The sequence below is a fragment of the Pteropus vampyrus genome, unplaced genomic scaffold (genome assembly GCF_000151845.1).
Source record: "Pteropus vampyrus isolate Shadow unplaced genomic scaffold, Pvam_2.0 Scaffold25, whole genome shotgun sequence".
NCBI lineage: Eukaryota > Metazoa > Chordata > Mammalia > Chiroptera > Pteropodidae > Pteropus > Pteropus vampyrus.
Window position 1 is genome coordinate 5,012,094 of NW_011888806.1, and position 11,253 is coordinate 5,023,346.

An 11,253-nucleotide genomic window follows, 5' to 3' on the forward strand; every position below is an offset into this window, starting at 1 on the left:
AACAACCTGAATTCAATAACAGCCTGAGTAGTCTCTGGACAGCAAAAGCTAGGGTCTCTTCTGCTAAATTCCAAATCCTAACATTTCAATGAGGGTTATAGACTCTATGCAGACTAAATCAGAATCATTTTTTATCTGTATAGAATCTTGTCTTCATGTAAAAATAGACATTTTTTAATGGGTATGAATTCTGATTGAATAAGATTATTTTATATATTTCCATAGTTTTATTAACTCTTACTAGACACTGAGAGTAATGTTATCTTTCAGAATGCAAGGCTCTGGAATGCATACTTTTATGCTCCTAATATTTATTTATACTCAATACATTTTATTTGAATTAAGGTCATCATTAACGCTTCAACACTTATTTAATGCTTATTGTTTACCTTGTTATTTTAATACCAGTTTTATTTAACCCCATGATACTCAAAACTGAAACGTAAGATATTATTGTCTATTTTTATTTTGAATAATAATTTTAGCAAATATTTATATTTTGAAAATAGGTTATGGGCCCTTAGTAGTCACGTCGTTATATTTTTTAAGTTATATAATAATGAACATTTTGGCAATATAATGAAATATAACCACAACAACTTAATAATCGTTCGATTAATCAAAAAATTCAACTTCCACCAATGTATCTTTCAGAAAGTCATGTACATTTCCAAATATTCATACTTAAGAATAGTCAGTGCAACACTATTTACAATAACACAAATTACCTAAGAAAATGCCAATGTTTATCAAAGTAGGTGTGAATAAATTAATAGACCAGCACTGCTACTGAAAAGTATGTAGTCATTTCAATGAATGAGGTTGACCAACAAATTGATATGGAAAGCTCTCTAAGACATCTATGTATACAAATTGGAGGAAATGTACTGGAAGGAAATTGCCATAGCATTTCATCCAATTATTCTCAAATTTTCGTGGGCTTCAGAATCATTTGGGGTGGCAGAAGAGGAAATAGTCCTATTTTAAAATCTGTCTGTGTCTGATGGTAGCCCAGGATATCTGCCTTGTCAATAGGATCTCATACAATTATGGGGCAGGAGTCAGTGGGTAAAACTAATGTATAGTCACGTATGAGAAGCAGCACTCTAAGCACAACCTGCAGAATCTCCTGAACAAGAATTTACTCTGCGCTAAATGCATATGTAGCTCCAAACCTATTTCTCGAGGCATCTTCAGCTATTCCTGTTTATAATGCTTCCTATAGGCCTGTTAACCATTTGCTATCTATTTTTAAGTCATCCTATTTTATTTTACCAATCTCTTTATTTTCTTATGTAGCCTCCAAAAATTATTAGTCTATCTTTAGAAAGTTTAAATTATCTTTCATCTTATCTTTCATAATTTGTGATACTCTCTCAATCCTTGGCACCATCTTTACTTGTTAAATTTTATCATTTTTGAGCCATCTCTTCTTTAGATATTTTCTTTATTATTCTTAACCCCTGTTCTTTCTCTTTATAGTAAACGGTACTTATTGAGCACTACCTTTTCATATTAGTATAGTATAATCATGTGATTCCTTGACTTATTATTAAAGCAAGATCCAGGAAGGGTAGGGGTCTTTAAATCTGTTGAATTACAGTTTCTGGTACTCTGCAGATTCTCACCCATGCTAACTGAAGTAGCAGTATTCTTGTATATTTCCAGTGCAAAGTAACAGGGAGTTTTATTTGATACATTTTCAAGTGGTATGTTTTATTATATCTCATTTGTAGAACATTCTGCACACTCCTTTCCTGCCCTCTCACCCTTTCTTTCCCATCCCAACACTAAAGCCACACAGACCTAAGTAGGAATGACAGGGCTAATTAGGGTAAAATGCAGTGTCCAGAAAGCAAGCAGATTAGCATTAGTACTTTCTAAACTGTCTCTAACCAAGTAGTTCTCTAAAGACTTTTGCATATTTGAAATAATATATTTAGTTACTGGAAGTCATTTGCTTAATGTCCCTCTTCTCTGATGCAACATTCTTGAAGGTGTAAACTGTGTCTATTTTGTTCATTACCATATCCCTAGTAATACAGTGGTTAGCTCATAAAAGATATTTATATATTGCCTTGATTACATGACTAAAACTAGCTATTCCCTCATTTTTCTATCTCATAATATAAATACTAATTTTTATGTCAGAATATGGAGATTACCTATAGATAATGATCCATTTCTATAATGCCAAATGATGGCAATGTTTAGGGCATAAATGAATACAAAATCAAATTAAAATAAAATATTTAAAATGATTATGGTGCAAAAAAATTTAGCTTTACTATGTCTTTGCCTGAGATATTAAATAAAATTCCTTCCACAAAGCAAAATAAATCATTTGAAACAAAAACAAAACAAAACCTCCAAACCTTATATAACTTCCTATACTCCTAAAGGAAATACTGATGCTATTCACTGGGATTAGCAACAGCTTTGTATTGAGAATATTTGTTCCTCACACAGTAATACTAATATAAGTTAGAAGGAAATTCTTTAGGTTGACATTAACGAGTCAAAAATATTTTCTTAACTAACTTTAACAAGCTATTACTCTACCATAACTGACATTTTCAAATCAATGTGGCGAAAAAATAGATTTTTGGCTCTGACTACTTTGAATCTATCTGATTTCAACAGTAATCTGTAAAAACACTCTTTTAGAAGCAGTTGGTTTTGCATTTCATGATGGTTGTTTCTGCAGAAGTTAAAGTATGCTGGGATTTGCTCAACAGTGCTCATCACCCACCAGAAACTAACTGGAGCAAGACTCTACGAGGCGAAGCTCTCTGCAAGAGCATGTTGCCAGAGCTGCCAACAGGCTAAGTGGCAAGCTGGTCCCTAAAACTAGTCTATTCTTTTTGACAGACAAGATTTTTCCAAAATCTTGGTATACAGTACTGCAATTCTGTCCTCAATTTATCTATTATTTTAGATTAACATAAATGACAGACTTTTAAAATTGGTTAACATTTTATTCTTCATATATAACAGTTTACATAATGGTTAAAACCTGCTTATATAATTATTTCTTTTATCTGAATTAAAAAAAAATTCTAGGTAACTTACTACATAGAAATAAAGAAAGATCATCAAGTAGTCAAAGGCAAAAATTTCCCTAGGCTTCAGGGCCCAAAATGGTAAATTTGCTTATGAATGATACTGCCACTATTAACGCTGGATACAAGAACAGATATTCATTCTTGATAGACCCTCATTGGAGCTTTATGGTTGAATCACATGTATCAATACACTCCAGAGTCTTGTACACCTTTAACTCTGATGTTATTTATCAAAATCTAACTTACATTAAGCAATATTTATGCTTAATCAATACCTGAATATTATCTGAAATCCATCCACAACTTTCTATGGGTATTTTTTACTGCTCTGACAATGTCAGTTTCATGAATGTTATTGCATATTATAGAAGAAAAAGAGTTCTAGAATCAAATATATTTGGAAAAGTCTAAGTTAACAATAAAACAATTAAATTGACTTCTTTTTCTACAATTCTTTTTCTGAGCCCTATAGGTATGTTAATGCTTATTTTTGAGGAAAAAAGGAAGGGAATAATATAAAGTGTTTCTCAAATGGTTTTAGTACAAATGTTTTTACCCCTGGAAGTATCTTGATACTTTAAATTTTGCCCTTGATTTAAATTAAATCCCTAAAAATTTGTATGGAACTACAAAGGACCATGAATAGCCAAAAGCTAAGCTGGAGGCATCACATTACCTGATTTCAAACTTTTTACAAAGTGACAGTAATCAAAACATTATGATACTGGCATGAAAACAGACACGTAGATCAATAGAACAAAAAAGAGCCCAGAAATAAACCCATACATCTGGTCAAGTGAATTTCAATAAAAGTGCCAAGAATATATAATGGGAAAAATATAGTCTCTTCAATAAAGGGTGTTGAGAAAACTGGACAGCCACATACAAAAGAATAAAACTGGACCCCTTTCTTACGCCATACATAAAAATCAACTCAAAATAGATTAAACATTTGAACGTAGACATTAAACCAGAAAACTGCAAGAAGAAAACATAAAGGGTTAGTAGTATGTAATTGGTCTTAGCAATCAATTTTTGGATTTGATACCAAAAGCAAAGGCAATAAAAGCAAAAATAAACTACTAGTACTGCATCAAACTAAGAAGCTTCTGCACAGCAAAGGAAACCATTAATAAAATCAAAGGGCAATCTATGGAAGGGAAGACAATATTTGTAAACCACATACCTGATAAGGGGTTAATATTGAAATATACAACACTACAACTCAACAGCAATAAATAAATAAATAAATAAATAAATAAATAAATAACCCAATTAAAAATGGACAAAGGACCTGAATAGATATTTTTCCAAAGAAGACATATTAATGGCCAACAGATACATAAAAAGGTGCTCGACATCACTAATCATCAGGGAAATGCAAACCAAAACCAGTTCATGCCTGTTAGGAAGTTTATTATCAAAAAGATAAAAGATAAATGCTGGCAAGGTTGTGGAGAAAAGAGGACCCTTGTATACTTCTGGTGGCAATGTAAACCGCTACAGCATTATGGAAAATAATTCAGAGGTTCCTCAAAAAATTAAAAATAGAACTACTATATGATCCAGCAATCCCACTTTGAAACATATATCCATAGGAAACAAAATCACTATCTCAAAAATATTTTTGTGTTCCTAAATTCACTACAGCATTATTCATAGAAGTCAAGATATGAAAACAAAATGTCTGTTGATGGATGCATGGATAAATACGTATATATCTATATTTATATCTATGTCTAACTATAGATAAGTAGAATTTTTTTTTTTTTAAAGGGAATCCTGCCCTTTGCAACAACATGGATGAACCCGGAGAGCATTACGCTAAGTGAAATAAGCTAGACAGAGAAAGACAGTAAATGCAGGTATTGCTTATATGTAGAACCAAAAAACAAAAAACAGAAAACCTCACAGAGTAGAATAGTGGTTGCCAGGGTTGGAGGATGAGAATGCTGAGGACATGTTGGTATAAGGCTACAAATTTTCAGTTATAAGATGAATAAATTGAGGATCTAATATATAGTATGATAACTATAGCTGACAATACTGTATTGTATAATTAAAATTTGCTGAGAGTAGATCTTAAGCATACTTACCAGAAAAGAAAAAAAAGAGAGTAAATTAATGAGGTGATGGATATGTTAATTAACTTGGCTATGAAAAATCCCTTTGCAATGTATATGTATACTGAATCATCACGTTGTACACTTTAAATATATTATAATTTAATTTCTGAATTATACCCCAGTAATCTGGAAAGAGAAAACCAAACAAACAAAAGAAAACAAAATCTATGAATAGTTAGCCTATATTGCCGTGAACTCTCTTAGGATTATTCTTCCTGTTTTAAATTACCTGATGTCTCTAGCTTGCACTGGTACATGCTTTAAGAAACAACTGTTACACTTACCTTATTATATTTATTTTAGGGATTTTGCCAAGATAATATCCAGTATATCTTTTAATGTCCCTCCTAAATCAGTTGAGATATACTACGCTCTAATTTGACTTGTTTTCTTCTAATGAACACTGTGAATATTGCAATTGCTCAACATCATTACTCTGTTTATTTGAATTCTAGAGGAAAAAGGACAGCCAACTTCTAGGACTAAATAGAATTCAATTGTACATACTAATCTTTCCCTGTTTTATTTCCTTAAGTCTATATTTTTTATTTATTTTATTTAAAAAATATTTGAACCACTTCACTGAGTTATGATTGATATGCAAAAATCTCTATACATTTAATGTATACAACTTGAAGTGTCAAATATATAAGTATATATTTGTTAAACGATGAAATAAATAATTAAGCATATATATTTATTCTCTTAGTACTTATTACTTTTGAAATCATGTTTGATATAGACAATATATAAACAGCCACAATTAATACTTACTGCATTCTTATTATACACTATTTTTATCACTATATCACCAATTATCACAGCAATGTTATGCTCATTTTACAGATAAATAAATGAAGCTTATGCCAGTTAACTAGTAAATAGTAAAGCTAGCATTTGAATCCAGGTTTTCCTGGCTTGAGAATAAAACTGCTTAACTTCAGATTGGAGATGGATTTCTTAGCACTCAGTTCAGCACCTTTTTTTTTTTTTTTGGAGTTGTACACTATCATTTAAATCCCACTGTAATATTTTATCTCTCAGAACAGTCATTAGTAATTAGGATAAAATCTCTTTGGTTTTCTGGGAAGCATGCTCGCGGGTTTTCTAAAAAGCCATTCACAATCCTTGCGTTGTTTGAGTAAATTTCTATTGCTTTCTTTTACGGTAACATAAAGAAGTAGACATAAAATGGTGATGTTCATTTTATGTGCTCTGGTTTTTCTGTTACATAAAATGTCATTTAAAGTTTAGTGTGGGCAAAAATCCTAAATCTTCCTATACAGTACAGAATTTTAAAACTGGCTCTCTCTTTACTCTATCCATCCTTTCTCAAAATCCCAAGGTATGAGTTTAAATGTCAGGCAATATTGCATTGGAACACAAGTCCTTTCAGTGGCACCAGGAGATAATGACAGCTTAATCATTCTATCTTCTCCCAAGAAAGAGATTGCCTCAAATAGTTCTCTGAAAGAAGGGTCACATGATTGCTATATGATATGTTCTGTAACTACACAATGAACTGTTGCAATCCATAGCTACTTTACATAACCTTGTTCTCTTTTTAAAGAGAAGGATAGACCTGGAAAGAAGAAAGATATTTGTCCTCTTTTAAATGATGTAATAAAACCATAAAGTTATAAAAAATTCACCTCAAAGAAAATCTATGAAGGTTGTCTTAGTAAATTCAGAAGGTATGTCACACTGTCTGTCCATAGTAAGTCTGGAAAACATTTATTTAACTTCTGGTTCATGCGAGATATTTTTTAAGTGAGAGAGAAAAATGTTTGGATAAATAAATTTTGGTTAGTAATACCAAAGTTATTCAAAGAGTATATTAAAATAAAGGAAATTATTAATATATTAAATGTCTGGAAGACAGTGAATGCCTTGGAACAAAGCAAAGCGGTATCATACTGATACAAATCATAATTACGTTGTATAGATTACACACTACAAAACGTAGCCATAGCTCTATTCAGTTTATTGAGAACATAGAAGTATTTTAAAGTAGAGTAAAAGAAGGAATGCTTTGGAACTAAATTAACAATGTAAATTCCAGTTGTCCTATTTACTACATGACCTTGGACAGATAGTTTATCTTTCTTAGCCTCAATTTTCTGTTCCTAAAAGTAACTGGGTGCTGTTATTAGAATTACATTAGAAAATATGGATGTGTTTATCAGGATCCCTAGCTTGCGATAGGTGCTCACTCAGTACTGTTCTCTCTCTTTTAATTTTTTTCCCCTTTATTTCAGTATGTACTAAATACAGAGCGTAACAATAGGCCAGTAAACCTTGGAAAACAAGTCTGTTATGCTGTTTACCTACTTACCAAAAATACACAAGAGGGAAGAAAACGGAAGAAATAATGTAAAACTTCATTAATTAAGAGTTAATAGTGATGAGAAGGTTATCATCCTTAATTAGTTAAAAGTCTGAAATGTAGGTAAAAACAAATGTGAATTTATTTCCTTTAGGCCCAAACTAATTATTTAATAAATGTTGTTAAATAATAGTCTTGACAGATCTACTTTAATGAACAGATAAGAAACACATAATTAGCAGACTATTCTGTGCAAATGCCCTGGTAGAATCCTTGAATCAAGTGTGTGTTCTTAAATAAGTTAAATATTTTCTCCATATGTCCTCACTTAACCCCACTGAAGTTATTAATTTATAATTTAGTTAGCTAATTCTATCAAGGATAATGTTTATCTATCTATCTATCTATCTGACTATCAAGTGCAAATATAGTCCACAAAAATTTACAGTGAAATTCTTAATAAATTTAATTCAAAATTAATAAAATGAAGCTAACAGTGACTTTAGAATATGAAATGAAGAATAAAAATTCTTTTAATTAAAAATAGTCTACAGCCATGCTACCCTTGTCTATGGCCATGCTACCCTGAACAAGCCCGATTCTGTCTGATCTCAGAAGCTAAGCAGGGTTGAGCCTGGTTAGCAATTGGATGGGAGACCACTTAGAAAGACCAGGTGCTGTAGGCGTAAAATAAATTTTAAAAAAATTTTAAAAAATAAGGGATTGTAAACTGACAAGGTCCTTGCAATCTGTGAGGTCAACCAAGGGTTGCTTCGCCTAAAAATAAATAAATAAAAATAAAAAAAATGTTATAGCAATCATTCACACATCAATTTATACATTCATTTTTTTTTTTTTCACTCATTGAGCACCTACACTGTTTTGCACATCTTAAGGGCATCAAACACAAAGATTGAAAGCAAGGATCACTACCACTTAAGAACTTTTCAGAAATGTAGGTTTCTTATCTAGTGATAAACTCATATATAAAACAATACAATAAGAGCTACTCCAGCCACTTGAACAAAATGTGGTAGTGTGAAATTACTACAAGGAGGGGAAAAGATTGTGTTCTGACCTGGGAGGTAAAGGCAGCAAAGGGCTTCATGGTGGAAGTGATATTCAAAGGAATTGAGAGACTGCTTAATAAATAAAGACAGAAGGGAAATGGTAAAGAACACTGACCGCAACTTTGTTTGTTTTTATAATGTTAGGACCTCTTTACATTAAAAAGTATTGATCACTCCAAAGAGTCTTCTTCATTTATGTAAGTTATATCTATTCATATTTATTGTATCCAAAATGATACAATTAATGAGAATTAAAATTTTTATTTACTTATTAATCTAAAATAACTATAAATTTACTACATTAATATAAATGACATTTTTATGGAAAATAATGTTTTTAAAAAATTACTAAGAATTATTGTATTGTTTTACAATTTTGAAACTCCCTTTGATTCTCAACTTAAAAAAAAAACTGAATTCTTCTATCTGCTTCTGTACTCAGTCTGTGGAGTAATGTATTGATTAAAGTATATGAAGAAAGTCCAGCCTTAGACAGGAATGTAATTGGAGGAGAAGGGAGTATTTTAATAGCCTTTTCAGATAATCGTGGACAGTCTTTGATGTTACACTGAAACTGAACAGGTGAATATGGAATCTCAAAACATATGAATGAATCCTTCTCAATGAACTCACAGGATACCCTGGCCAATTTGTGAGAACACTCAACATAGGGGAAACATCATTGGATCCATTAAAATAATTACCAAACTATAAAATCAGTCTGCCTGAATCTCTCTTACTTTGTTTGTATGAAGAGCTCATGTTGCAATACTTGATATTTTAAGCCTAATGATTTTTAAGACAATATAAGGTTTTTTATTCAAGTACAGAATTAACTCAAATATGTTGGTTATTTTAAACAGAGACATATAAATTGTCACATTCAAAGCAGTAGCTATAAGAATATAATGCAAGTAATCTAGTATATTTGGCTCTTATACTATTCAACAAATATTTAGTAAGTGTTTACTATGTTCTAAGCGTTATTATGGATACTAGAGATAAGTTAGTGAATAAATAGGATGAAAATAACTCCCTTCTTGAAGTTTACATTTCAGTGAAACTAACAGACTGAAAACAAGATAATTAAGTAAAAATTATGACAATTTTACAGAATTACCAAGAAGGAATAAAGAGCAGGAAGGAATATAGAAAATAAGTGTATATCAGGGCTTGGTGCTTAGAATATCATTAGATAGGGCTGCCAGGGAAAGTCTCAGTGAGAGAGTGAGATTCATGTTAAGACCTGAAGACTATGACAGAGCAACCCGTGAAGATACATGGGAGAGAATTTTTTGAAGCAGAAGATAACAAGTGCCAAGACCCTAAGTTGGATGTACACCTGACATAGTTGAATGACATGAACAAAGAAAAATCAGTAGGAAAGAGGTCAGAGAAGGTAGGAGGGAAGGAGATGAGGCAACAGCATGTTACTTATAGGTCTTAATAAGGTCTTTGGCATTTACTCTGAAAGAAATTGGAAACTACTGGAGAGTTTTGAGCAGAGTGACATGCCACTGACGTTTTATAACAGGATTGCTCTACTTGCTACTGAGAACACACCAAAGAAATGCCAAGCTGAAACATTCAGGATATTTTCAGTTACAAGTAACAAAATACCAAACTAAAAGTGGCTTAAGCCTTATAGACATTTATTATTTCACCAAACGAGAGCCCCAGAAGAACTGAGTAGCTCCAATGTCTTAACCATTTGTGACAAATGTTTTAGGTAAGCAGAAGTATGATAGGAAAAATCCATGCTTCCTACTCATACCTGGGTTAAAATTATGGCTTTATCATTTACTATCTCTGTGGCCTTTAAATAGTTGCTTAAATGTTTTAATCCTTAGTTTCATCATCTATAAAATTATGCAGTTATTGCCTTGTTGGCAGATTTAGAGAAAATAAACATGCAACTTATAATAACTCCTAATATACTGTGGTTTATATTAGTAAGACTTAAACTGATAATGAGACAAACTACTTTATCCTCTTTCTTTACAGCAAACCCTCTGGATAGTACACCATCCTTGAATCTACTTGGGGAGATAGACCAGGTCTCTTGAACACTCAGAAACTAATTCCTGACCAGCTGCCTTTCTGTGGACTCATTTCTGTTATATGCTAGTAAATTCAGGGCTTATCAAAATATTTTTGAGAGATACTATTCTTGAAAGATAATATGGCAAAAAAAAGAATTCATAAAAATACAATTCTGTAAACTGCTGTTTATGACTTGCACTAAAGAGTTTAATATTGCACATCAAGTTATTAAAGTCTCTGAGAAGTCTTGCAACATAGAACCTGCTTAATTTTATTTTAATCTCATAATATTTCTATCTGAAATTGATCATATAACTCTCACTTGGAAAAACACATGGAAATTGCCCATGGAAACAGTCTTACTCAGAACTCAAAATTTTGGAAAATTCTGCCTTAGTTCAAATAACTACCTAATATTGCCCTGAAGGTATAATGTGTGGATTAAAGTCATTATTATTATCTGATAACTCAATCATTAATAAAACGTATTGAAGAATAAATAAAAAGATAAACACAAATAACTAGAAGAAAGCAAACATAGTGTCAACCTTCCTCCCTTTCAACTTCCTTAGGATAATTTTCTTCTAAGATGTACAGCCCTTCTTAAAAAATATCTCTTCTCT

At 31.5% G+C, this 11,253-nt stretch overlaps 1 protein-coding gene and 1 pseudogene across 2 annotated transcripts in view; one reads left to right on the forward strand and one right to left on the reverse strand.

Annotated features, from left to right (window-relative positions):
• The window catches only part of GRID2 (glutamate ionotropic receptor delta type subunit 2), a 1,302,586-nt gene that overhangs the window by 850,600 nt on the left and 440,733 nt on the right, over positions 1-11,253 (reverse strand). The gene's annotated exons all lie outside the window — the stretch shown is intronic.
• Positions 8,085-8,203, forward strand: LOC111737306 (annotated as a pseudogene).